Source organism: Cetorhinus maximus, chromosome 38 (assembly GCF_964194155.1).
Source record: "Cetorhinus maximus chromosome 38, sCetMax3.hap1.1, whole genome shotgun sequence".
Taxonomy (NCBI): domain Eukaryota; kingdom Metazoa; phylum Chordata; class Chondrichthyes; order Lamniformes; family Cetorhinidae; genus Cetorhinus; species Cetorhinus maximus.
In genome coordinates this window covers 3,212,337-3,218,336 of record NC_135916.1, presented here as the reverse complement: position 1 = coordinate 3,218,336, position 6,000 = coordinate 3,212,337, and positions in this window count along the sequence as shown.

The window sequence follows — 6,000 nt, the reverse complement described above, 5'->3', positions numbered from 1 at the left end:
TGATCATCATCTTGGACCACACCCTCTCTGCCAACCCCACGCTTTCTCTCCCACCCCCCAAACTATCTCTGCACCATCCCACCCACCACCCCACCCCGTGCTCTCTCATTCCCATATTCTCTCCAGTTTTGGATGAGAGAGAGTTGGTGAGGGAGGATGGAGATCCCTTCTCTATCCGTTTCTCAGTCTCTATTTCTCTCTGCGAGTGTTTGATGGGGACAGTATGGAGGGAGCTTTATTCTATATTTAACCCTGTGCTGTACCTATCCTGGGAGTGTCAGTTGGGGACAGTATAGAGGGAGCTTTACTCTGTATCTAACCCCGTGCTGTACCTGTCCTGGGAGTGTTTGATGGAGACAGTATCGAGGGAGCTTTACTCTGTATATAACCCCGTGCTGTAGCTGCGCTGGGTGTGTTTGATGGGCACAATATAGAGGGAGCTTTACTCTGTATCTAACCCCGTGCTGTACCTGTCCTGGGAGTGTTTGATGGGGACAGTATCGAGGGAGCTTTACTCTGTATTTAACCCCGTGCTGTACCTGTCCTGGGAGTGTTTGGTGGGCACAGTATAGAGGGAGTTTTACTCTGTATCTAACCCCGTGCTTTACCTCTCCTGGAAGAGTTTGATGGGGACAGTGTACAGGGAGCATTACCCTGTATCTAACCCTGTGCTGTACCTGTCCTGGGAGTGTTTGATGGGGACAGTGTAGGGGGAGCTTTACTCTGTATCTAAACCCGTGCTGTACCTGTTTTGGGAGTGTTTGATGGGGACAGTGTAGAGGGAGCTTTACTCTGTATCTAACCCTTTGCTGTACCTGTCCTGGGATTGTTTGATGGGAACAGTGTAGAGGGAGCTTTACTCTGTATATAACCCCGTGCTGTACCTGTCCTGGGAGTGTTTGATGGGGACAGTATAGAGGGAGCTTTACTCTGTATCTAACCCCGTGCTGTACCTGTCCTGGGAGTGTTTGATGGGGACAGTGCAGAGGGAGCTTTTCCCTGTATGTAACCCCGTGCTGTACCTGTCCTGGGCGTGTTTGATGGGCACAGTATAGAGGGAGCTTTACTCTGTATCTAAATGCGTGCTGTACCTGTCCTGGGAGTGTTTGATGGGGACAGTATCGAGGGAGCTTTACTCTGTCTCTAGCCCCTGCTGCATCATCTCTGGGAATGTTTGTTGGCAACATTCTCATCAAAAACAATCCACAAATCAGGCCTAATAAATTGAACATCTGTTTCCATGTTTGATTCTCCCTGGTCTGTTCTGATTCTCTGATAGATTCCTCGGGTTTACCCTCCACATGAGCAGTCATCCTAATCCCGTCTACCTGTCCTGCTCCCAACGTGGCATCCGACTACAATAAGGCCAGTGATACAGGAGCGTCTCAGTGAGTGAGACAGGTGAGTCTTGAACCTGACCTGGGTGTATGTGAGTGACCCGGGTTAATCCGACACTCCAGGGACAGTTTAGACAGTTCGAGTGCATCACAGATTTGCCAGAATGAGACCAGGATTCCAAGGGTTAAATTGCAAAGTGAGATTGCACAAACACGGGTTCTATTCCTTCAAATTTAGTAGCATCAGGGGTGACTTGATCAAATTATCAAATCCTAAGAGGAACTGAGGGGGCCAGTGGGAGTGTTTGATGGGGACGGTGTAGATGGAGATTTACTCTGTATCTAACCCCGTGCTGTAACTGCCCTGGGAGTGTATGATGGGCACAGTGTAGGGGGAGCTTTACTCTGTATCTAACCCCATGCTGTAACTGCCCTGGGAGTGTATGATGGGCACAGTGTAGGGGGAGCTTTACTCTGTATCTAACCCCGTGCTGTAACTGCCCTGGGAGTGTATGATGGGCAAAGTGTAGGGGGAGCTTTACTCTGTATCTAACCCCATGCTGTACCAGTCCTTGGAGTGTTTGATGGGGACAGTATAGAGGGAGCTTTACTTTGTATCTAACCCTATGCTGTACCAGTCCTGGGAGTGTTTGATGGAGAGAGTGTAGAGTGAGCTTTACTTTTTCTCTAACCCAGTGCAATACCTGCCCTGGGAGTTTTTGATGGGGAAAGTGTAGAGGAAGCTTTACTCTGTATCTAACCCTGTCCTGTTCCTGTCCTGGGAATGTTTGATGGGGACAGTATAGGTGGAGCTTTACTCTGTTTCTAACCCTGTCCTGTTCCTGTCCTGGGAGTGTTTGATGGGGACAGTGTAGAGGGAGGTTTACTCTGTATCTAACCCCGTGCTGTATTTGCCCTGGGAATGTTTGATGGGGACAGTGCAGAGAGAGCTTTATTCTGTATCTAACCCCGCGCTGTACCTGCCATGGGAGTGTTTGATGGGCACAGTGTAGGGGGAGCTTTACTCTGTATCTAACCCCGTGCTGTGCCTTTCCTGGGAGTGTTTGTTGGGGACATTATCGAGGGAGGTTTACTCTGTATCTAACCCCGTGCTTTACCTGTCCTGGGAGTGTTTGATGGGTACAGTATAGAGGGAGCTTTACTCTGTATATAACCGTGTGTTGTACTGCCCTGGGAGTGTTTGATGGGGACAGTATCGAGGGAGCTTTACTCTGTATCTAACCCCGTGCTGTACCTGTCCTGGGAGTGTTCGATGGGGACAGTATCGAGGGAGCTTTTCTCTGTATCATTCCCGGGCTGCACCTGTCCTGGGAGTGTTTGATGGAGACAGTATCGAGTGAGGCCTACTCTGTATCTAACCCCGTGCTGTACCTGCCCTGGCAGTGTTTGATGGGGACAGTGTAGAGGGAGCTTTACTCTGTATCTAAGCCCGTTCTGTAACTGTCCTGGGAGTGTTTGATGGGGACAGTATCGAGGGAGCTTTACTCTGTATCTAACCCCGTGCTGTACCTGTCCTTGGAGTGTTTGATGGGGACATTATCGGGGGAGCATTACTCTGTATCTAACCGTGATCTGTACCTGTCCTGGGAGTGTTTGATGGGGACAGCATAGAGGGTGCTTTACTCTGTATCTAACCCCGTGCTATACCTGTCCTGGGAGTGTTTGATGGGGACAGTATAGAGGGAGCTTTACTCTGTATCTAACCCTGATCAGTACCAGTCCTTGGAGTGTTTGATGGAGACAGTGTAGAGGGAGCTTTACTCTGTATCTAACCACGTGCGGTACCAGTCCAGGGAGTGCTTGATGGGGCGAGTATAGAGGGAGGTTTACTCTGTATCTAACGCTGTGCTGTACCAGTCCTGGGAGAGTTTGATGGTGTAAGTGTAGAGGAAGCTTTACTCTGTATCTAACCCAGTGCTTTACCTGCCCTGTGAGTGTTTGATGGGGTAAGTGTAGAGGTAGCTTTACTCTGTATCTAACCCTGATCTGTTCCTGTCCTGGGAGTGTTTAATGGAGACAGTATAGTGGGAGCTTTACTCTGTATCTAACCCTGTCCTGTTCCTGTCCAGCGAGTATTTGATGGGGACAGTGCAGAGGGAGCTTTTCTCTGTATCTAACCCCGTGCTGTACCTGTCCTGGGAGTGTTTGATGGGGGCAGTGTAGAGGGAGCTTTACTCTGTATCTAACCCCGTGCTGTACCTGTCCAGGGAGTGATTGATGGGCACAGTGTAGGGAGAGCTTAATCTCTATCTTTTTACATCTAAATGTAAAAGATGGCCAGTGCGGTGTGGATTTTTGTCGATGGTGAGACAGGAGCTTTCCAGAGTGCCCTTTCTATCCAGCACTCACAGGGGCGTGGAATTAAAAAGGCCCGAACTTGTACCCGGGTCTAATTCACCAAGAGCACAGGGCCCTTGTCTGAGAGCAATTCATGTCACGGTGAAAGGTAAAGGCCCGGCAGCCGATTTAATTCACTTCACCGATCTCTGACTGTCAAATTCTCAGTCTCCTCTCTCCCCCTCGGTCTCTCCAATGGGGGAAGAGAGAGAGAGAGAGAGAAAGGGGGGAGTGAGTGAGGTGAAACAGAGGGGCTGAGATAGTAAAACAAGAGGAGGAGGGGGTGTGAATAGACACAGGATCAGGGGGTCTCCAATGTGTAGAATCTGCCCAGCTCCCAGTCACATCTTTTAGAAAAGGCTGAATTGTGTAAATGAATCCAGGGACAGTGAAGCAAGTGACTCACTAAGAATGAGAGCATTTTAAACATTCATTCTTTCACTGCAAAGCGCTCAGTCTTTCTGAGGTTCTGAAGGGGTCGGGGGTCTTCACTGTCTTAGTCCCTCTCCAACTTGCTGCCTCTCTCTCTCTGTGTAAATATTGCCCCATTTAAAAAGTGCTGAGCAGAGCTGGCTGTACCCTGTGGGATCTTGCTATGCACAAATTCCCTGCAGTGTTTCATACTGTGCCACAACCAGTTAATTTATTAAAAATGTGCTGATTGGACTGATTTCCTGTCCCTTAGGAGCCCTTTACCAAGTCCTAACTGTGAGAGTGTGTAAAAGTTTGTGCTAATTCCTGAATAATGCTGGTGTTTTAGGCAGGGCGATGACTTGGGAGGTGGAACAGTCATTTGAATTCAGTCTCTCTAGGATGTGTCCCTACGTTACAACAGAGAGAGAGGGAGGAGATTGAGGGAAACAGGAAAAGACAGTGACACAGAGGCAGGGGGTGGGGGGTGAGGAAGAGACACAGGGTCTTGGGGGGTTGGATAGGGGAGGTTCTCCAGTGTGGAGTCAGTACCCAGCTCCCAGTCTCTGCAGAAAAGCCTCAGTCACACCCTCCCGGGGATGCCTGGTTTGTAAAAATCACATCTGTGTCCCCCTTACTCATTCACTCTCTCACTCTGTGTCTCAGAGATGAAAATTAAACCTCGATTGGGGTAATAAACAGACACAATTCATGTGGGTGAAGCCTGTGGACCAGGCGTCAGACTATCCCCCTCTGGAAGAAGCTCCTTGTCCTTGTCCCAGACTTTCCCTCTATGGATCCTCACCTTCCAGTTTTCAGAATACAAATTTCTCAGGAGAAAAAGAGATAAATTTTGTTGAAAGGACAAAAGCAAGGACATTTAACTGCATAAATTGAATTCAAATGGTTCCCCCTGTCCCCCTCCCCCATCAGACTCTTGAAGGTGCTAAACTCCCTCTTTCAGTTTGGGAAGGGGCTGCTCATTCCTTTGGGACACTTTTTAAAATTACCATCCCAGGATTTATTTTAAAATCTCATTCTAACTGTGAGTGTGTGTAAAAGTTTGTGCTAATTCCTGAATAATGCTGGTGTTTTAGGCAGGGCGATGAATTGGGAGGTGGAACAGTCATTTGAATTCAGTCTCTCTAGGATGTGTCCCTACGTTACAACAGAGAGAGAGGGGGGAGATTGAGGGAAACAGGAAAAGACAGTGAAACAGAGGCAGGGGGTTGAGGGTGAGGAAGAGACACAGGGTCTGGGGGGGGTTAGGGGAGGGTCTCCAGTGTGGAGTCAGTGCCCAGCTCCCAGTCTCTGCAGAAAAGCCTCAGTCACACCCTCCCGGGGACGCCTGGTTTGTAAAAATCGATGCTGGGACGGAGATTTCAAAAAGTCTCCCCCAGGAAGCAGCAGCTTGTTCCCGGTTTGAAGGGAAGGAGTTTAGGCCTTTCTGGGGATGTGTCCGGACTCAGAGCAAACATGGTGCCCGGGGTGGGGGGGAGAGGGGGAAGAGGGAGGGTTACAGCAGGCATGAGGCTGGGGAAGGAAATGTGTCTCCCTGTTCCCATCCGGATAGCATTACATTGCTGCCTGTGGGATCCCCCTGTGCAGAAACGGCCTGCAGCTTTTCCTGAACTGCAACAGGGAACACACGACGTTTCTGGGGGAGGGGGTGGCATTTCCCTGTCTCTGTCACTCCAGCTTTCCCTCTCCCTCTCTCTTTCCAGATAGGACCCCTTGCTGATCCTGTCCATTGAATGTTAATAACAAGACAGGACCCCTTGCTGCTCCTGTCCACTGAGGGTTAATCCCAGGACAGACATGGTCTCAACAAGGGCCTGTCTTTATTTTTGGCTTAATAATAAATCTATATTTCTTTCCCCTGTTGGTTGTGTTA